This window comes from Stegodyphus dumicola, chromosome 5 (genome assembly GCF_044657685.1).
Source record: "Stegodyphus dumicola isolate Sdum_Otavi_A_Nest chromosome 5, ASM4465768v1".
NCBI classification, from domain to species: Eukaryota; Metazoa; Arthropoda; class Arachnida; order Araneae; family Eresidae; genus Stegodyphus; species Stegodyphus dumicola.
In genome coordinates this window covers 162,589,821-162,612,263 of record NC_140772.1, presented here as the reverse complement: position 1 = coordinate 162,612,263, position 22,443 = coordinate 162,589,821, and the positions used below count along the sequence as shown (strand labels likewise).

The following is a 22,443-nucleotide window of genomic DNA, read 5'->3' as shown; positions in this document are numbered from 1 at the left end:
GTTTGAGTACTAGTAGTACCAGCTATAAATACTATTATGCTTATAAGGTGCACTTAGCTTTCTCAAATTTAAAAGTCGCCATTTTTACAGAATCTTAATTCTAGTGTTAAATATCTTGTGTTAAACTACTGATCTAGAGTGGGATGTTTACAAAAGCTAGCAGTAATATCCCTGAATAACAAATTATATCTTATACTTACTCTTGATATACTTAATACATTCCTTTGTGGGATCTGAAGTGCTTAAAATGAAAATGTAAAATTAGTTACCGGTATTACATTAACTAATAGTGAAATACCATAAAAACTGTTAAATTAATTCAATAAAATGACCGTTTTAAGGGTATAATTTTGTAGTTCATTAAGTTCTCAGATGGTCGCCGAACTGGTTCAGCGAATATTATCCCATATTTAAACTAACATCTCGATGAGATGCAAACTTATTTCTCGTGAAATCACATAATTAATAACTAAATTCATTCGCAGAATACATTAAAAAGATATAAGAATTAAATATATGTTATACTTCAATTATTATCTAGACAATTTACGATTATGCTAATATTTGCACTAGGAGCAAAATGTTTGCTTTTCGTGTCATAGCATCAAACATTTTTTTCAGTCGTCTGCAGAGCTTAAATTGCGCCGGAGCCCACCAGAGTTCGGCTGCGGTACTTCTTAGTTTTTGGCACATATTCTAATTATAGTCGGAGAGCATCGGAGCCCTAAATCAGAAGGCCCGGCACTTTTTTTATGTAACTGAACAATTATTTCAGTAGAAATTTCATCTAGAAAATTCTACTTTTAGCAATAAAATTATACAAAAAAATCGCTTATTAAATTTTTATTTATCTCTTTACATTTCATTTAATTTTTATAGTTTAATTATTTTAATAAATTGAGTATGCATTAATTAAATAATTATAAACTGAATAATAATTAATTAATATTAATTTTTAATACCAATTCAATAATTATTAATTAATTTGATACTCATTAACTATTTAATTTTTTAATTATTAATGATTTTAATAGTCATTTTATTTATTTATTTACTCTTGTTACTCTTTCCTGACAGTCTTCCATAGGGCTCCGGCACTTTTACTTTTAGAAATTAAGCCCTGGTCGTCTGTCTTTGAACATGAGTGGCTTAATTGCCATATTCATCTTCAGTGTACAAAATCAAAATGTGCAATCTGTTTATTTTAAACTTAATGTAGTTCAGAGCACATAAAAGAGAAAAAGGGTTTTATTTGTATAGAATACAGTCTAACTTTACCCCTCTCTTCTTTTATGATTTGTCACACAGTTAATCTCGTCAGAATTTTTCTTTAAAAAATGTTTTATATATGAATGTTTTTTACAAGTTGTAAAAATTGATTGAGTATGAAATATCAATATTCTGTAATTTATGTTCTGTCGAATTTATTCGCCTTGTAGTACGGCGCTGAAGCTAGCTTCTAGTGTGAATCTTTATTGAAATGCGATTGTACAGTGGCTCAACCTAGCCCCAGTCGCTGGTGGATGAAACAAACATGTCCTGGATGTTTAGTATTCTTGCCTGTAATTCAGAGAGTGTTAAACTTAATTTTTCAATTGATTTTGTGTTTCACATTTGTGCTCTGAAAGTTTAATCAGACGAGAAGCGTAGTTGGCGCCGTACCAGTGCAATTGTAAAGGATGCAGCATAAGTCATAAAGAAAGATGCCGAAGTATGTTCATTGAAAGTGTTCTGTGATAAATTAAGTATATTTCAGGTAAAGGTTTCATTGCAAATTCTCGTTCAAAACAATTAGTAAAGTTTTTGTCTGTGTAAATTGCCTGTTATATGATTACCACAGTCTGTTCATTCTGAGTTGCAATTATTTGAAGTCTGACATCAGGAATCGACTATATTACATTTGAAAGATTGTGCCGTCATACACTTTGCCCTAGAGATATCTAAAATTAACACTTTGCCCTAGAGATATCTAAAATTAATCTTTAGACAATAGTTAAAATAATTCTTTTAATACACTTTTTCCAATGTGAACCATTACACTTAATTTAAAAAACAAAATTTGAAGCCGATATGCATTTTGTTCCCAGCTTCCAGAGCAGAATCAGCAAGTTTCTTTATTTTCAAGTTTCTTTTCTTTATCAGCAAGTTTAGTATTTAGCATCTCTACCGACAGCATCAACTCTGAAACATCTTTCCGAAAGAAGACAAAGACACTAGCAATTCATCTTCGTATCCAAAAACAAAAGGTTAAACTTTGTGAGAAAAAAGTAAAATTGTTCCAAAAAAGTGCTTGAAACTGGTGTTAACGCTGGTGTACTGTGGGGGGGGGGGAGACGAAAGTTAAAAAATGGTAGTTCATGTGTTCTTCGGGCGAGGTGGTTTTTGGCAAATATCCCGAAAAGCAGGATGAAAATAGACATCAGTCTGCATCAGACGGCTATTCTGACTCGGTTGTTTAAGGGGAGGGAAGACGGAGAAAGAAGTTAGAAGGAAAAGCAAAAATTGGAAGCTTAGTTTTTTATTTTTTGATTCACAGAAGTTTGTGTTTATGTTCTTCGAAGATCTTAAAAGAATGGGGGACTGAAATCTAGGTTAGGTAAAGCTATAAAATTACTCTTGTAATTTGTGCTGGAGCGGGAAACTTGTGTATGATTATGGCTGTTTTCGTAAATTGTCTTTGGATAATTGAATGAGTGAAGGTGTAATTTATAGATCAGCTACTCTGAAGACGCTTAAGTTAATACTCGTTAATCTACCTTCTTGCCTATCAATTGTTTGTTTTTATTATTCGTGGAAGATGTAAAGATCAATAATATTTCAATAATATTGCCGTACTTTATTCCGGAGAAGTACGCTACAATTTCCTTATACAGTATACTCTCTATCATCCGGTTTGCGGATTATCCGTGCTTGGAGGTGCCCAATCTTGCACACTCAACGGTATGCGAGAGTGTGTAAAAAACAAGTGCGAGTTCGATCATCAAGATTCTTCTTAATATAGGAATCGGATAGTTATTAAATTCCTAAGAAGTCGGGGTAGTACCTGAAATTTCTTGCCAAAAAATCGAAGATGCTTTGAAAATGATCGGGAAAAACGGGGAATGGTTCGATAGCGATTCGATTGACCGGGCTTTTCAGTGCTTCTGGATATCGTTTAGCGCGTCACAAGAAAAATTAGGCACAGAGTGATACTGTAACTACAAGCGAAGAAGATACTGACTATTTCATTAGTCTCGAAAGCCAATAACTTCTGTTGAATCTTTATTGGACTTCCTCGACCAAAGGTAGTTTGAATAAAATGATAAAAATAGCACTTCGAAAAATATGCAATAAATTCGACAAATATTTAATTGTTATCAAAAACAAAGTAAAATTACTGATTTTTTCTTTTGAGAAAAAAATATTACATGCAATATGCATGAAATTTGATAGTCTGTATAAAAGTTGGTAGTATACTGTATTCTCTTTTTAAAGATCTTGTCACTTTGTTGTCAAATATTAGGCTACCACTGAAGACTCCTCTATTACTAATAATGTTAACGATTGTAAATTAAGTTTAACATTTTAATGTTGCTTTTGCGTTGAAAGCTTTCTGCACATTTAAGTACCTTTCTGACAAGAGCTTTTTTTCATATATTTACTCAGAAAAAGAGCCATTTGATGCGTATTACGTATTTTTCTTGAGCCTCATCTGAACGTGACATCACCATTGTTGTGAATTTCCATTGTCACATTGTGCCTTGATACTAGTCATTCATCATATACCTCGTTAAATCTTGACGACCTTAAATTCTAAAGGCAGTCGCCCTTCCTTTCATGATGATGTCTGCTTTTTCACTTCCTGAGAAATGTTCATTTATATTCTATTGTTGTCTCTGATAGTTGTCTCTTCTGTGTGGATTGAGTCTATAACAGAAAATTATCTCAGTTCGTGTCCGATGTTACGCTTGCTTATTGCATCTTTAAGGAGTATTAGGCAAATATATCCCCGGATATTGAAATTACAGATCGCGGTGATCGCAAGAAGCGTGGCGAACGCATGATTGCACTGTGCCTTTTGTAGTGGAGATATTCGTATTCAAATGATTGTGCACTCTTTTTGCTAAGAATAGAAAAACGTATGCGGTGCATTTGAATTTGGAGATCTGACTGTATGCTGTGCTGTTCTCAAATTTTAATGTACTTTTGATGTCTTTGAAATGTAGATGATATTTTATTTGGATATGCCCTTGTTTTGGAAATTTTCGTTGTGATAGATATTTAAGAAGATATCTCCTATTAGTTTTGTGCATCTACTATTATTTGGTACTGAAACTAATTTGTTTAATGAATGCAGTAGTATCGATGCATAAAATGTATGCTTTTATGAAATCAGAGTTGATTAGCCGCTTTTCTTCTTGCCACTGTTTAGTTTAGTTTAGTTTACGAGTATACTGCAACTCTCCTGGCCGACAATAATCGGCCTTATGGTTAACGCAGCACACCCGACGCAGACAAACAACAACAAAAAATAAATAAATAAATAAAATAATTAAAAAAAATAAATAATAATAATAATAATAATGAAATAAATAAATAAAAGATTAAAATATTTAAAGTCCTATTCCTATGATAGTCTTGTTTTCATTCACAATCCTCATAATTTCTGTTGCATAGCTATTCAAGAATTTTCTTTTTTTCAATTACATTTTGTTCATTTATTTTTCACACACTCTCGGTCAGTTTACATTCTTTCATAAAATGAGCTGCATTTCCGTACTTCCCACAAGCCAAGCTTCTTTCCACTGTATAATAATTAAGCATAATTCAGATGTAATTTTCCGTACTGAATTTTGTCAAGCGCATTATTTAGTGGAATTGCTAAGTATATATTTTTATTGTCGATTCATTTTTAAACTTTCCCGTGTTCAAACAACAGAGATAAATACTTGAATGCGGAGGACTAGAAATTTTTCTCTGTTTATATAATTTTATCTTAAGCACAGCTTCTGTTAGGAAAGCGTTTGACAAGCAGAGATATTTACAGTATAGTTAGTTTACTCTGTAAAGAAAAGTCAACCATTTTAACAACAGTAATTTCTAATTATGTGTAATGTTTTCAAATTCCTGCATCTTGCAGCTTTGAGCTGTTTTGATTTCAGACTTTCGTTTTAGTCGTTTACGGTAGAAGTTTCGATTTTGAATGTATGCCTGCACTTATATGGATCATTTGCTACTCATCATCATAGGTTCAGAAGTTCTTGTGGATTTCGAAATTCTTTGTGGCAAGGCATGGGATATCAGAGCTGACAATTACTTCTTCATGCTTGACATATCTTCAAAGTGCATAACTGCCTGTTCCTGGAAAAAAAAATTAAATAGGATCATCGAAAATGTGATATAAAGTGAGTAAGATAGGGCAAATTAAGTGTTATAAAGTTTCAGAGATAAGTAAAAAAATTAATAAGGTTGTACGGAATTTATCTGAAACGTCAAATTCTGGATTCATAAAGGCATCCAGACAACTCATCACCTCGTCATAGAATCTTTCAGTGAAATAATACCGATCACAGGAAAAGGTTTAAAGCAAAGTTTCTTTATCAGTTTTTCAGTATAACAAATTTACACAAGTCGGGTAATCTCAGAAGACCTCTGCTGCTTGCGGGATGAACAGAACACTAGAGTTAAAATAACCTTAATATGATATTCAAACGACAAAAATCTGCCTGTAAGCTTTGGCTTAAACCTTCGACTCCGGCGAGCATCCCCCCCCCTGGCGTGCCTCTTGGACTGACGTTTTCCTTCCACGGGGTACTTGGGTACTCGGTGCGTCTTTCTTTGGAAGACTGCCTAGTGCTGTTCTCGTATTGTTGCCTCCCATCTTCTGGCGTCACGGAATCTGTAGATCTGATTGGTATTCGCTTGTCACCGAGTTGCCTCAACTACGTCTTCCACTGCTGGAAAAGCTAATCACTGAATTTTATGTTAGATTTCCTTGAATTGTCCGAGATTGACGTGGCAGTTTGCACTTTAGGCTTTGTCGACGTCGAAAGCCTGACCTTCATTTTCACTGCGCTATCGACTCTACCAAACCTGCACCCTATGCCTTTTTTCTTCGCTATAATTTTCTCCTTGGGTGCTTGTTCCATTTTAGACCACCTTATGCAGTACGTAATAACTCAGTACAGAATGATATTGACGGAAGTAGGGGTGATAGAGCTATTTTAAGTAGTGGAATTTTCATCCAGAAGGTGATTGATGTTATTAAAATTAGTAAGAGAAACTTCAATTACTACTTTTTTTATCTAAGTTGATAGATATCGATGAAAGCATAAACTGCGTGACTACTAATCTCCACAAAGATGTCTGGATTTGAGCGACAGCCGTAGCATCTATCTCAGTGGTGGATGATTCAGCATTTATCTGAATACAGTGACTACTATGAACATTGTCCAAAAATTAAAATCCATAGGTTTTTTTTTTTTTTTTTTTTTTTTTTTTTTTTTTTTAATGGTTACCATCGCGTGTAGACATCTATGGAAATAAAGTGGCCTAAGGAGGGTAGCCTTAAGGATGCACCATATAATTTCTTCTCTTCATTTTAAGCTCAGGTTTGAGATCAGTTCATCCTGGACCCCTGATCGTAATTAGTATGCTTGCGAACAAGCTAGTGCCACCCTATTTTAAACTAGCAGCCGAGAGGCCCAGACTTTACTAGCTAGATTCCGCAATGGTCTAGCGGCTGTGGACTGAACGACCAGCTGATCACTGCATCCATGTCATTTTTGGATGCAAGGTTTATCTTTTGTTTCCCATATGTAGCTCTTGGCAGGCCATTCCTTCACGTATTCTTTTGTGCATTGACTGCCTTAAAAACCAAATTTAATCTAATCAAGATTTAATTCTGGAATGTTTCAGTTCTCATGAATTCATGGACCTTGATATGATGTTGTGGCAAGTAATTTAAACCACAGCAACACCACAATAATACAGTTCAAAGCAATCAGGCATGATCAAATGTATAGTTTCAGATCAATTTGGATAGTTGCATAGAATTATTCAGTAGGTTTCGGTTTGGGCGGCCAGAGTCCTTCTGTATTTTCATTTGAAGAGTGTAAAGAGGGACTGTAGACATTTGCCGTACTAAACTCTAGCCATTGACAGAGAGCGAATCCATTGACCGTACGCCACCTTGAAGTGGACCAATAAAGGGGAGTGCTAATTAATGAGGATTTAGAGAAACGTGCATCCTTGAATTTTAAAATAAGACATTTCAAACCCTGGATTGGCACTGGACTCAAATAAAAGGTTCTGCGTTTACTCGAGATAATTTATATCTCTTTTCTGCGAGAAGGAGTATTCTTTCCTTAATGGAAAGATTATTATTTTGAAAATGCAAAGTTTTTTTAATTTTAAATCAATCCAGATTGAAAAATTTAAAGTTGATTTTTACCTCGTTTTTACATTTAATCTTTTTGAGCTCAAATGAATGCAAATCTGATAGGATGATCTTTGCATTGTCATAAAATCTGATTAACTGCTATTTACATAAGATCTATTTTGAAATTCAGTTAGTATTTTTTATATTATTCAAAGTAGAAATCTGTGAATGTTGTCTTTAATTATAAAAATAATTTTAAAAAACGCTTGTTTGGAAGAGGACAAATTTTATTGTGGCAATATATTAATGGAAAAGCAAAGAGAAAGGAATGAAATATAAGGAAATATATTATTTTATTATGAATTCTTCTTTTTATACACGGTTATGATGGTTTTGTAAATTTCATATTGATATGTTCCCTCATCGATCAACGTAATCATCAACCAATCGATCAATGTAAATGACAAGGCAAAAACTTTCATTTTAGATAATGCTTTCTTAAAATAAGTATATAAATCCCTATAAAATGATAATAACAAGTATCTACGTCTGTTTCCTGTACCGCCTATTTATCAGACAAAGAATTTGATTATTGTATCACGATTGCCTACCGGAGCACGAATTTCGTGCTTGTAAGTCCTGGGTTAGGGCGTAGAAATTCGCGACCATTCATTAACTTGCGCGTTTTCGAATAGTCGTCAAGATAATGAGAAATTTCTTCGTCTTATCAGAATGCTTTATCTCTATACAAAAAAAGTTAAAATTGGCTGTCTTGGTTTATTTTAATGTTATGTATTGACGTGCCAAGTTTAAATTAAGTGTGCACATAGTTATAGGTTTCCTTTCTTTCTGTTTCAAGTTTAAATGTAATTTTCTTTCACGGACAACACTTGCTACGTTCAGTATTTTAAATAAAAGTATTACTTTATACTAATTTTCAAATGAAGAACAAGCTCATTAAAGCAGTTAAACCTTTAATTAGTTTAAGCAGTTAATTATTTCGAATTTTGAAGATCCATAGGTATTAAATGAATTGTATTCAAAGCCTGGTGCTGTGGCTACGGAATGCTAACGATTTTATCCTATTACAAATATAAGTTTTATAATAATTTCTTTTGTAAATTCTCACTTTTTAAAAAAATTTCTCCTTATTCGGTGTTTAATTTTATGACAAACATTTCCTTGTAACATGTAAGATGCTGTAATGCAATTTTGGAGCTCCAAGACCATATTACAGCTGCTTTGATGACCATCCACGTTACGATGCGTGTGGGCAAAAATGGCGTACCTATTGGATACCTGTTATATAACAAGAGAAATACCCATCGAACATTTATAGCATTATACCTAAAATTTAAAAACTTTCTACTTCATTTAATGTGATACTATTATTTTTTATTTGCAGTACTTTACAAAATAATTCACTGAATAATTTTTAATAAATACAGATTTATTTGGTACAGACGAAATAATAGATGGAATTGTTGACCTATATTATAAAAAATTACAGAATTATTAGCATACAATGTATGTACTAATGCAGATAATCTAGAAACGTGCAGATAGTATAAGAAATTTCTAAAAATGAGAAATCTTATTCACACTTCTAGTTATTTCTTTCTACGCATTTGGAAATTTGCTTGTTCTCTGTGATTTACAACTCTTAAATTCTCAAGGAAATAAATATCTGTAACGGTAGCATGTAAATTTTCAAATACATTCTGTCTCCTCTCCCTTATGGTTATAATTCTGGAGTTGTCGATAATTTTCTGCTTCATTATTGCCCAAACAAATTCAGGTACGGTTACACCAAACGTCTTAGGCCCCATAGTGCTTCATATTTCAACTTCTTACTGAAGTTTTATTTTTCAAGAATCATGAAATCTGGAGTTCAACGAATATTTCTTCACACTTGCTTGGAAATGGTTATCTAAAATATGCAAAAATCTTTTCCATTCTTGTTCATACTTTTAAAGTTTTGAGGTTAGATTTCATTTGATATGTAAAAATGGTAACAGTACCTTATAAGGTATTTCTCCCGCTTTCCAAGCATGCTTTCTTGGTTTAACGGTAGCACGCTGGGCCGGTAATCCAGAGGTCCGTGGTTCGATTCCCGGCGAAGGCGGTTGCATATTTTTCATCTTTTCTGCTTCCAGTTAACCTGATGACTCTACAACCTTTGCCGAATTCCATAATGGAACATAATGTAATTATGTCCTGCCTTTTTAAAGAAGTGAGAATCGTCTTCTATTTCTTATTGTACAAAATACTTGGCATCCAGCCTTTTGCACGCTCAGCCAGTCGTGTAGTGGTCTGCACGCTCAGCGCGTAATTGAGAGGTCCGCGGTTTAATTCCCGGCGAAGGCGCTGCATATTTTTCATCTTGTCTGCTTCCAAAAAATACCAAATGTATCTACAAGCCATACAATTTATAAAGAATTATTTCAACAATAGACAGAATTCATACGTTACTATGGCATGAGCCACAGGTGTTGAGGGTTTTGTATTCCAGATGTGCATTAATTCTGCTTTAAGGCCACATTTAGATGAATCTCTAAACAACCTCCATTCTTCAAGAATGTGTTGATAGCATAGATTTCCCAATAAATAATTTGCTTTTCTTCTAACAAATCCCTTTTATGTGTATGAAACTTCCCATGTTTATTGGCTACAAAATAGAGTAGTTTTGTAATGCAATTTAAAATCCATGAGTGGATCGCTTTCGTTGTGATAAAAAGGACGAAATTTTGAAGAGAGATTTTTGTTGAGAAATTTCGAAAATTCTGTCTAATTTGGCAGCTTAATACCTAATTTGCCGATTGATTTATGAATGAAAATAAAACGAAGTACCTGTGCGATTAACATGACTGTACGTGACTCGTGACTAGAGGAGAGCACTAATTTTAAGGAATTGTGTTAAGTATTTTTATAAAATGGAAGGTGGCAGAATATTTTCGTATTCATAATCTTCACAAATGCATAAAATTTGACTTAAGACGCTTAATTTTATCCGTACGGCAGAACACTTGTTAACTGGTGTAATCTATCAAACAGACCATAAATTGTAGTTTACGGAATAATTTTGCTTTAACATGTGTTAAACGCCCATAAATTGCCGAGTCGATAAGATCACTGAATACTCATGGTTTCATTCCGACTTTACTAGCGGTACTAAAATGGTTGATTGTATGGTATTTTCGTCACCCCTCACGTAACACACAGGAAGTTTAACAGGAAGTTTTCCTTTAAAACGTTATTCACGAAGACATCCTCCTACATTGCTATAACATTTGCGGGGGGGATATTAAATAACGAATTTTACGTGTATATATCCTGGCAACTCTGAATATCGGGAAGATTTATATTTTTTATTTTAATTGGAGTGCTTTAACTACAAAGTTAAAAAGAAAAAGTAGTTTATGTAAAATATTTCTACAGTGCTGCTTTTCTTCGAAGATCAAAATTGTGGAAAGATATCATTATTGGTAGTGTTTAATACCAGTGTTCATTTATGTTATCAGAAATAGTAGGCACTTTCAGTAAAAGTCTGAAGAGATAGTCGTCTTGGGATGTTTCTCAGTATGTTAATGTAATTTTTTTTTCCGAATTACAATGAATCCTTTTTAAAGACGATAACCCGAGGTCCAACATGTAGAGTTTGAAAATCTTCTGTGGAGATAGTTGTATTAACGGGGGTGAATGATATTTATTACCTGTGTTTATTTGATTTCTCAGAAAGACTGGTTACTTTCAGAAATAGGTACCACTAGAAATTAATTTAGCGAATTTTAATCTCGCGTGCATGTAATCTGCTACAATTGAATCTTTTGATTTGCAAGCAAATAGCAGTTAAGCTCTAAATTATCTCTCCTCCTGAAAATTAATTTCATGTGCAAGTCATTCCCATAGTTGCAGGATCTATTCCCATCATAAGTTAGTCAGTGGAATATTAAATAGCAAGAATCAGAATGAATTTATACTTCTTTCATGTTATGAAAATTCGGATAGAAATTTTGCTTTCAAACAAATGTAAAGACTTCATTTTTTTCTTATTTTGGTCCACCAGCGGTCAAGCGGCAAAATCACTGAGCACTGACTATTCAATCTGGGTTCAAATCCTGGCGAATCGGTTGGGTGTTTTCGGCGTTTTCCTATACGTGACATGTATCTTAGCCGGTTTCAAGTCGTCCTGCTTGCATGATGGTAAAGAAATCGGCAGTCGTAGCATTAATCCTGGATTCGAATTTCGGAGATGGTATGGATGTTTGTAAAGGTAAAGTGTCTTTGCGGTTTGAAGTCACTTAAAATACTATTAAGCCGCAAGTCCTCTCAAGAATTTCGTGAAAGGCGATCCTCGGATCCTTTCCTTGAGTATTCTTTTTCAAAATTGGGTTAGAATTTCCCCCATCTTGTGAGTGTAATTCGATCACGCCCTGTGGTGCACTCTGATTAACGTTCTGTTAATGGCTAAATGAGGAATATGTTCGGCCATTTCCGAAAATTACTTAGGTTACAAAACATCTGACCGTTCCTCCCTCTTAAAAACTTTCACGAAGGTTTGGTTTGGTTTTGATGTATTTGGTTATGGCAAAGCACTCGAGGGCTATCTGCCTAGGGTGAGGGATGGGTTCATGAAGGACTTCCTAAGGAAAACTGGTTCATATACACGTGACACATGAGGAAAACCACGAAAACGCTCATGCCGCCAGCCCGTTAGCGGGTCAGACCGAACTACCAGCGTTCAGCGACTTTACGGCTCAGGCGCTCCTGGGCCCTACAAGAATGTATTCTTCTTCTTAGGCACATACAGTTGCGGTCTTTGACATTATCTGATTCATCCTTTTATTGTATTTCGAAGAAATACTTCACATATCTCAAGATTTTTTTACTGCTCTTTCATGTCGTTTGATTTGGTAAAATAGTAGTGACCTAGATCCAGAGCTTTTATAATGAAAACGTATTCCAAAATTATTTTCTTACTCTTATTTCTCGTACTCTTATTTACTCCCGTACTCTTATTTCGTTTTAAATAAAGCTCTTCTCTGGTATCCCTGCTTTGAAGTCCTCAAATACTTATCGTAGAGGACTTATCGTAAATATCCTAACCTTATGTAACCTTCACAAGTGTTCCTTTTTCATTGCTTTTGCTGTAATGGAAAAGTATACTGTAGTAACTTTATTCAAATTCTTGCAACAATATATATTATTATCATCAGAAATCCCCTCTTATTATTGTTTCCCATTCACCAATTATGGAAAAAAAATATTTCTCTTTAGATCTAAAGCTTTCCCAATCATCACAACTGTTAGATTAGATTTCACACAGATATTAGTCATTAGTCCCGTGACTTCTCTTTAAACAGAAGGGAAAAATTATGTTGTTGAAACCAGAAATGCCATCACGCGATTATCGCAACGGACATCGATAATAGATACGAGGACCGCGATAGTCTTCAATTACACTTGTAAAACATTACTCCAGCATACAAACAACTCAACATCGCTTCTCGTTTGGGCCGCTAGGAAATCTGAAATGTGAGAACGCTGAAGATTTCTGCATTGATAATGAACTTATTAATGGATTAGAAAAGGAAAGAAAGCTGTCATCGAATTTTCGAGGGTATATCCTGTATCAAGATATCTTTAAGTATATGCATTCACACGGGGGTATAATAGGGGAGCATATTATCTGATCTAGCACAGAATTTATGTATGAACTGATGTTAATAGTTCATAATTCATAGTAGAGATTTAATTCATTGATGATGAAAATATTCAGAACACTTCTTTGACGAATTATTTTTCCCAAAACAAGAAAACTTGCAATATGTTTTAGTAATTTATCTTATAAAAATAATTATCATCCGAACTAAATTTCTACCTACCCCCTTCTCGATTTTGTAACCTATAAAGGATATTAATTCCTCTAAGACCGTATCATGTATCATAAACGAAACTGTTGCCAATCCCCATGATATAAAATTCTTCATTAGCTTCCACATTATAATAACATAGCGTACCTTGGTAAATTAAAACCTAACTTTTATGAACAAACAGTATGTACTTTTTAATGATATTTTGATACTTTTTCCGATATCAATAAATTTAGTAACTTTTATGGAATTAACGTAAATAATAAAAAGTGCTTCTAGGTATTTTATATGATGAATCTCTTATACAGAATTTATGATCGAAATTTTGTGAAATTCTTCACCTATTACTCAACGTATGGATTTAACACTGTAGTCTTAACAACAAAAGAGGAATTTAAAGCACTATGATTGTGGTGCTTCTCGCCATCATTTCGCTGCACATCTGGCGCCGCTGGACTCATTATCAGTGGAAACTGAATATACTGTACAACTGTGCTTTTAAAATTATAATTCAATTTGCTTCTACGTATCTGTGTGAGAAAAAGAGTTTCATCACCAACTCAAATAAAAACAAAAGTGCTGAAATCGACTTGATGCGTGTCCTATCTCAGATTTAAATTTACCAGCATATACACAACCACAGAGCAGTCGTGCAAGAATTAGTGGTATTTACGTTTCAGGCAACAATGCTCATAATAATCCTTCAGTCAAGCAGCGTCGCCATTTTCTTATGCGGTGCGGTCTTTTTTGTTGTATTCTAAGTTCTAACCGCTTTTATAAACAAACCATGATATTTTTTGCATTAAACTTAACTTGCGAAATTTTTCAGCATTGAAAGAAACTGCGGTAAAATTTCTGCAAGTATACTGAGTTTTGCCACAAAATCTCGAAAGGGAATAACGAGGAAATGCGTTTGATAGATTACCTATTTTTGCCGAAGTTTGCGCGATGCCGAGTTTCTGCAATTTTCTGATATTTTTTTAAACGAAAACAGATAGCCGTGTACTTGGGGAGAAGATTAGTGCAAAAACAAATTATTGAAAAATCTGAAGACAAATATAAGCTTTTTATTTTTTAATGTATAACGTTATCCTTATTTAATAACTAAAATTTATATTTTAAATTGCTAAAGTATGTTTTCATCTCACGTTTTTATAATGTTTGCCGATTTATAAAAGTTTCTGAATTTAAAAAACAGAACAAAACAAACAAACAAACAACCCCCCCCCCCCGAAAAAAAAAAAAAAAAAAAACGCGAAAATTACCAGTTTGGAACTTAAAAGTAACTTCTACCTTTTCATCTGCAAAAAATCTCCTTAATAAATAAGTATCGAATCGGCATGCTCATCCATGTCATCAACGCGAATGCCATCATTCATTTAATTTTTAATTAATAAAATAAAGAGGCAAGAGAACTTTCAAAATGTTTGCAAACTCTAATATCTTTGAATCTCTAATATCTCTAATCTTTGAAACTCTAATAGCTTCCATCGCAGTGCAGCTAATAGCTTTGAATTATTAAAAACGAATTCTTTGATTAGCTTAATTACTTAATACTGAATAAAATTAATTGAACTTGTATGTATTTTAATAAATAATGTAATTTAATAAATTTTAATGAATTAAATGTATTTTAAAAATATAATTATACTAGTAGTAACATATGCTAAAAAAATTGTTTTCGAAGGGGCAAGAATGCTAATTTATAAAAGACATTCCGGCTAAAAAAATTTTGAGAAACTCTAATGTAAACCGAATTAATTTGCAGGTATACGTCTTATTTTTTTAATTTTATTTAAATATTGATTTTTATTAGGTCAAAACTATTTTTATTTGAAAAGATAAGCAAAACATTTTTCTGATGTCAAGCTGATTTAGATTTCAGCAAAGTTCGGTTTGTAATATGTACAATGTATGTTCGTAATATGTAAATTGTACAGTGTGCGTTAAATTCAAGAATCAACGACACTTATTTAATTAACGTACTGTAAATGTCTAAATCTGTAACAATTTACCCTTATTAATCGTAAATAGATGCTGGATTTCCCCCCTTTTTTAGTTCGCTTGTCATAAATTGGATTTTGTTACCCCGTTCTGCATATCAGTGAATATTCCTCGTTATAAAAATGTTCCGCTGGAAAGATACCAGATAATAATAACTTTCGGATGCTCCCCCCAAATTAGTGCATCGAAAAGGGAGGGATATCCCGTGAAGCAATTTTTAAGGAAAACTGGCTGTTATCCATGTTGAAAATGGAGAAAGCCACGAAAACGCAAAACAGCATTCGCGGGGACACGAATTGCGGACCGAACCACCAGTGTTCAGTGACTTTTACCGCTCGGCCGCTGGTGAGCAATATAGTGGATATTAAGCCGGAATCTGAATGATTAGACTAAAAGTTTTATTTGTATTTTAAAACTTACTCATTTGCCATTCAAATTTCTGACCAAATATTTTTATTTCCCGAATTTTTTTTAATAGGAACTTAAAAATTAATTTGAAATTACTTTATCATTGAGATAAATTTAATATATTAGCCTTTTGTTCGGATAGCCACCTCAAATATTTAATTAAAAAAATCTGAATAATTTCAATGAGTCAAGCTAGTGTAACTTCGCGAGTCCAGTTAATAATTATTAATAATAGAGATGTCAAATTGCGTTTATTTTTTTAATCAGTTTGTTAATTAGTAGCAGTCGGGTTAAAGTTTAAAAATTAAATATTTTACACTTTGCGGAATGGCAACACATTAGGAAGATAGAAACATTTTATTTCGGGCTGTGACAACACATTTCTGTTAAATCACTGAGTTTTATGATTAAATTTGAATCATAAATATTAATGCTTTGCCCAGAATAGCAAAACATTTCTTTTAAATCGTCGAATATTTTAATCAAACAAAATGTTATTAAATTCTCACAAAATACGAAGTAAATCAGACAAATTCAGTATTCGGTACACGTTCGGTTGAAGGACTATATGAGTTTAAAATTTAGTTGGCTCTAGATGCTGTCTTTGTTCCTCAATACGTATATACATATATACAGATTCTTCATTATTTAATAGTAGAGAATATTTGGAAATATTTGTAATGAAACAGTAGCAAGTGCAAAATTGGAAAGCAACTAATGTTATATTCTTTTGTATGTCAGAATAAATAATTTTGATTAATTTCATAGAAGAAATAGCTAACAAGAAGCGAATAAAATTAAAATTACATTATTTACATGAATCGAACCAAGCTTTAAAGTAATTATTTAAAGTAATATAACAAATAAAATAAAAACTCTTAGTAGAACTTAAGTTTTTCGTTATTCTGCTTCAGTTTCGTTATTCTTATTCTATAAGTTGCTACTGCGGCCCATTAGTGACCGAGTGCAAGACCGCTGAACACTGGTAGTTTGATCTTGTTCAGATCCAGATAAAAAAGCTGGCTGTATGAGAATGTTCGAGATTCCCCCCCCCCATGTAATGTAAGTACTAGTTAGTTTCTTTTAGATAGGTCTCCATGAAAGCATCCCTCTCTTCCGGTAATAAGCCCTATAGAATGCTTTGCCATAGTCGAATAATTCCATAAATCCAATCCAACGAAATTCGCGATATACGAAGAGGCGATGTGATCTGTATTATAGATAAATGAAAATAAGTATTTTTAGAAAAATTATGAAACGGTTCATTGTTTAACCAATTATAAAGAGTTTATCTTTTCAGACTCTGTTTTTCATCCACTGTAATATGTGGACGGATTTGGAATAGTGACTGTTGGTTGTTGTATTTAATACCCTTTTAAGTGCTTTTAAAGAAAACTTGAAATGTTTGAATTTTGTCTAGGGGAAAAAATGGGCTTTTTTTTCTCTTTCTGATACTTTGTTAATAATATTAAAATTTCTTTGGAGTATTTTATATATTTGTAAGTTATACATTTATGTGTGTATATTTTTGCGTCTATATGCTTTATTTTGTTTCACGGTTTACTTGTTTACGCAATCATTTTGTAATACTGTGGCGCATGAAGTGTTTTTTAATTTTAAAAAAAAGTTATGCAAACTAGTATAACATTAATTAATTTGAAAATTTAGCAAACAATTAATGTAAGATATTAAAAATTTTAAACACTAATTTGAATGAATTGAATTAGATTATTGGAAAGCACACATGGGCTATTTGCCTAGGAAGACGTGCCTTCGCATAAGATTTCCTAAGAAAAGCTGGCTCGTATTCATGTTACATATTATGGAAAACTACAAAAGCTCATATTCAGCTAGCCGTTAGCCGGGATTTGAGCCTAGGCCGAGGCTGCTGGTGACCGGCTGCTGAATTAAAATATACAGACTAACAAGAATATAAGTACGAATGGTATTTGCCTCTGAGATTTACATTAAGAGTGAAATCTGAACAGAACTCATAAGCACGAAAAAGGGAAAAAACATAATTGGATCCTTTCCTATATGAAAAAACATGCTTCAAAGAATTTTCTACAGATCTGTTAAATTAAGTCTGCTGCTCGAATCTCTTTTAATAGTGTTCTTGTTTTCAAAAGTTTTTTTGTTGTTGTCGATAAAAAGTTGTTTAAGTGTCATTCGATTTCGTTCTTTATTTATTGGACTAAATAACCAACCTAGGAGAGAAATCTTTTACATTTATTAAATTTTGTGACACTCGAAATGAACTGATGCTTAAAGTATGTTTTCTAACTGTAAATTGGGGCTCATATCTTTGTAGATAAAAAAGAAAAATACTACTTGAAGCCCTATAAGGGAAAACATTCAATAATTTTCTTTTTCGAGCGGTGGAAGTCGAGGAACACCAGGAGCTCACTCCTAGTTTAAATCACGGTCATGCAGTCACACGGGTGCACTACATGTGAGCTTTCCTGGTTGTCCAGTCGCGTAACGTGACTACGAGCCAATTTCCCATAGAAAGTCCTCCACTAGGCATCCTTCTCTTAGTCATATAGCCGTCGAGTGCTTTGCCGTAATCTAAATAAACCAAACGAATAAATTTCTTAACATTCACTATTTTTTAATAAAGTATTCACTTCGTTTAAAAATGCGAGGAACAAAATCATAAAATGTTAGTAAAATGGAGTCATAAATTTGTACTGCATATCGAAAGAAATTTGGTAAATAACTAAAAGTTAATACGTAATTGTTAGTAGGCTATATTGTATCTCACTTTATAATTAACAAATTGCTACACTTTTTAACAAAAATTAACAAAAAAATAAACTATTTGTAATTAATTAAATTTACCTTATCAGAGAAATTGCTTGGGACAGATTGATTTCCAAAACTTCGAGAAATCGAATTTTAGGTAATGTAGAATTCGAAATTAATGTTAGTTTTCGTCTCAATAAACGGTGTAGTGTGGTGTGGTGTATTTAATTATGGCAAAGCACACTAGGGCTATCTGTCAAAGGGGAGGGATGCCTTTCGTGGAGGACTTTCTAAGGGAAATTGGCTCGTATACACGTTACACATGGGGAAAACCACGAAAGCACCCATGCAGCCAGCCCGTTCGCGGGATTCGAACCTCGGACCGAACTACCAGTGTTCAGCGACTTTACCGCTCGGTCGCTAGCGGGCCTCAATAAACGGAATTTCTGAGTATCCAACCCTCCTGCTTCGTCACTTTCAGTTTCATTTTATCAAAATTCGATTGTTATTCTTAAGTATAAGCTTGCCTTCACTAGTCTAAGTTGTTTCCGTGTAAAGTTTTTATTCAGGGGTGGGGACTTTTATACTACTTTGTTAATATCCATTTGCTTGTTGTACTTGAATCTACTGTGTAAGAGTAAAGAAAATTAATACCTCTTTATTTTCTTTTACAGGTAAACAATTTTCTATGCTGATCGAAATTTGGAAAGTTTGAGATTTGGTGCATTTTGTGAGTAAGGTACAAAATTTATGTTGAAAAATGTCATTGTATCTATGAACGGCATAAATATGATTTTCTCTTTCACTTGCAATTACTGGGTGATGCTTAACATATGATTTTTTGTACTTGTTGTATAGCCTTCTTACTATTTTGATTATTCATATTCGTCGTATTTAGTACGGAGGCATACAAGATATGTAGGTTTTTAATTACATAATTTATATTTTAATATTTAAATCTTATTTAAATCTTTAAAAACCTTTTGCTATCCAAATTTAGAATCTGGGATGCTATTGCGAAAAGAAAACGGCATAAAATGCTGTTAAATAATCAGAGATGTATAATTTTGTTTTTTGGCTTTCCATATAAAATTAAATTCTGCAGGGGATAGACAAACTGTATGAACATCTGTAAGAAACAATAATTTTATTTATAGGTTGGCAGCTATAATTATACTCAAGGTTGAGCCTTTTCGTAATTTTTCTTGTAGCATATGCTAGTCTCGAGAACACCGTTTCTGGCTATGAATGTCTTACCTTTTAGAATATTAACAAACGAGCAAATAAGTAGGTCCACCGACAGCATAATTCGTAATTTCACATCTGTATCGCAACCGTGGGAGGAGCTTCTGTAACGGACCAATGGACTTCTAGTAGTATTTTTTGTTGTGTCACATGACCTTTGTTAGGCTTAAAGTGGAGTCGCGGAGTGGTTGAATATAAGTTATATTTTCATGCTACATTTATTACTTACACATATCTTGTTAGCCTGGGATAGGGCTCCGGCCAGGAACCCATGTTGCGGGTCTGCGGCCACCTAAGAAGAGTGGTTGAATTCCCCGCCCTTTCCAGTGTTTTCTAAAAAATAATTAAAACATAGTGAATTCTTTGTGAAAATTTTCAATGCAAAGTTAGATTAAGTGAAGATTTCATTATCTGGGTGAAAGAATTTGAAAAGAATAGAAATACTTAACTTAATACTGAGACACAAATGCTACGTAAAATGTAAACAACAGTGTACTCAGTGCCACAAGAGGAATAAAGGCCTATTGGTTTGTACTCAGTGTCATTTTCTTGGTTGCGGTGCCGATGTGCACTAAGAATTATGCCCATCGGCAAAGTACCAGGGGATTACGGACAGGCAAGCCTTTGGTTTTCACTTTGGTTTACTCAGTGTTTCGGTAAAAACCGGTGTATATTAAATTGGTTATTCATTGCTATAATAGAAGAATAGGAAACTCGGAATAGCAAGGGTTTCGGAAAAAAAAAAAAAAAATGCTTCGGAGGGGAGAGGAAGCTAAGGAAAATATACCATTTAATGCTGGAAATGTTCCCCCCCCCTAGCCGCCCACCGATATACAGAAGGAATTAAGACAAAGAGATTATAGATAGCCAAAGTTCGGTTATTATTTGCCCATTTCACAAGTGTTCTTATTATTTTATCTACTTATCTTGTGATATCACTTCGCACATTTCTTCTTATGTCAATTTATTTTTTTTTCCACTTCTGTAACCCCTGTGTTACTCTCACGAATCCTCATAATGTATTATCTTTTCACACGCGCATGGTATGAGATAAACTAGCCCTAATACTCATCTGACAGCGTATAATTATGTATCGCAAAATCACGTATTATACATTATGAATAAATGCATTAATAAATAAAAATAAAAATCACTTACCCGGCCTTCTGCGAGAAAAAGGTGTTCATTGGAGCAGGTGGGTGTTAACTAAACATTCGCGCACCGTATCGAATCGAATAACAAAGCCTTTGAATATCATAAAAATTAGTTTTAGTGCCACACCCAAAGAATTTTCCTCTGTATGAAGTTAAAAGAATTAGAAAAGAAAATGGAGCGAAAAGTTCGCTTCGCAACTCAGGAACTGGAGGGTGAAGTTTTTTTCTACATTTTTTTAGTAAAGTAACACCCATCTGCTATGAGTGATGTTCTCGATGGTATCGTCCTTTGGGCCTCTTTTTGATCTTTTTATTTATTTACATTAAGTATTTTGAGTTGTTTTTCTGGGAGTGACGACCCCCTTCAGAGATGATGGGGAAAATGATTAATAAGACAGCGATTGTGAAATTCCGTTGATAAAAAGAGGTGTTTCGAAATAATTTCCCAAAGCAATAAGATTAAGAGAAGTGTTTCCATCTCCGATACTCAGTCCATCATTGTTACAGTTTAGGTGTGTCGGAAGAGAAAAGGTGGTGTTAATTTTCTTAAAATATTTCCATGTGTTAAAATTCGAGACAGAATCTTATTATTATTAAATATTAGTTATAACGTTTCAGCAAGTCTTCCGGATTTTATAATACGAAACTGTAAAATTGACGTAACGCAGAAATTTGTAAATATGCTCTTCCCCGCCTTTCTCTGTGTGTGCGCGCGCGCTTCCGCTTGGATATAGCATGTGTATATTTGAAACCCAGACCATCATCTTTTAATTAAAGGCGTTAAATGCGAAATTCTTAAGTTGTCTGTGCTACATAGATGGTTTTTGTGAGGGACATTAATTATGAATTCCTTGCGATGTTTTAAATAAAAATGTAAAAGTTTCGAAACTATCCTGCAGTAAACGTAAACCCGTACGTATCAGGTCATATAATGCGGTAGCACTATACTCTAGAAAAAAAAAAAAAAAACGTTAGCACTATACTCTAGAAAAAGTGTTTTAAACTATTTACAGACAACTTAGGCCCATCAGCCCAAGTGATAAAATTGACGGTAGTTCGACTCTGGTTTAAATCATAACCAATTGGATTATTGAATGAGAGTTTTCTTGTCTTTTCCATTCAAAGAAGGTATTTAATTTCGTTTTGAAAGTCCTCCTCGAAGGCATCGTGTGCTTTACTATAACCTAAATAATCCAGTATAGACTTTTCAGGGATTCAAGCTGACTCTCAGTAATAAAAGTTCTAAGTTTTTAAATTTTAGCTTTAACGAGAAACTTTTTAAATCGCTTAGGTCTAAATTGCTAGCTTTAGTTCTGTATTTTGTTCGTCTTTTCGGTAATTATGTTTTTTGAATAAATAGAAATTGCAAAAGTTTTTATTTGTCTTATTTATAATAACAAAAACTAACCACAGCAAAAATTGTTTGACGATTGTATTACCATTATGATTATCTATTTTTCAGAAAACTATACTTTTAATGCGAAAGTTCCCTAATACACCAATGCGTAATGTTCTATTTACTATACTTCTGTTTTAAAATGGTGTCAAGTGAGGGAGGACGAGAATAAATGGTTAAAAAAATTAATGTGAAGTTTGCACAGATTGCTTATATTGAAAGAGGGAATAATTCACTTTTCAGTTAAATGTAATTTTT

The 22,443-nt window shown here is 33.4% G+C and overlaps 1 protein-coding gene and 1 long non-coding RNA gene across 8 annotated transcripts in view; one reads left to right on the top strand and one right to left on the bottom strand.

Annotated features, from left to right (window-relative positions):
- The window catches only part of by (focal adhesion protein tensin), a 699,237-nt gene that overhangs the window by 402,533 nt on the left and 274,261 nt on the right, over positions 1 to 22,443 (top strand). The window lies entirely within an intron of this gene.
- LOC118189611 (uncharacterized) lies at positions 1,103 to 21,020 on the bottom strand. Its single transcript, XR_004758292.2, has 3 exons — positions 20,794 to 21,020; positions 19,865 to 19,968; positions 1,103 to 5,340 (listed from the first exon to the last, which is right to left on the bottom strand). It is a non-coding gene; the product is annotated as an uncharacterized LOC118189611 (long non-coding RNA).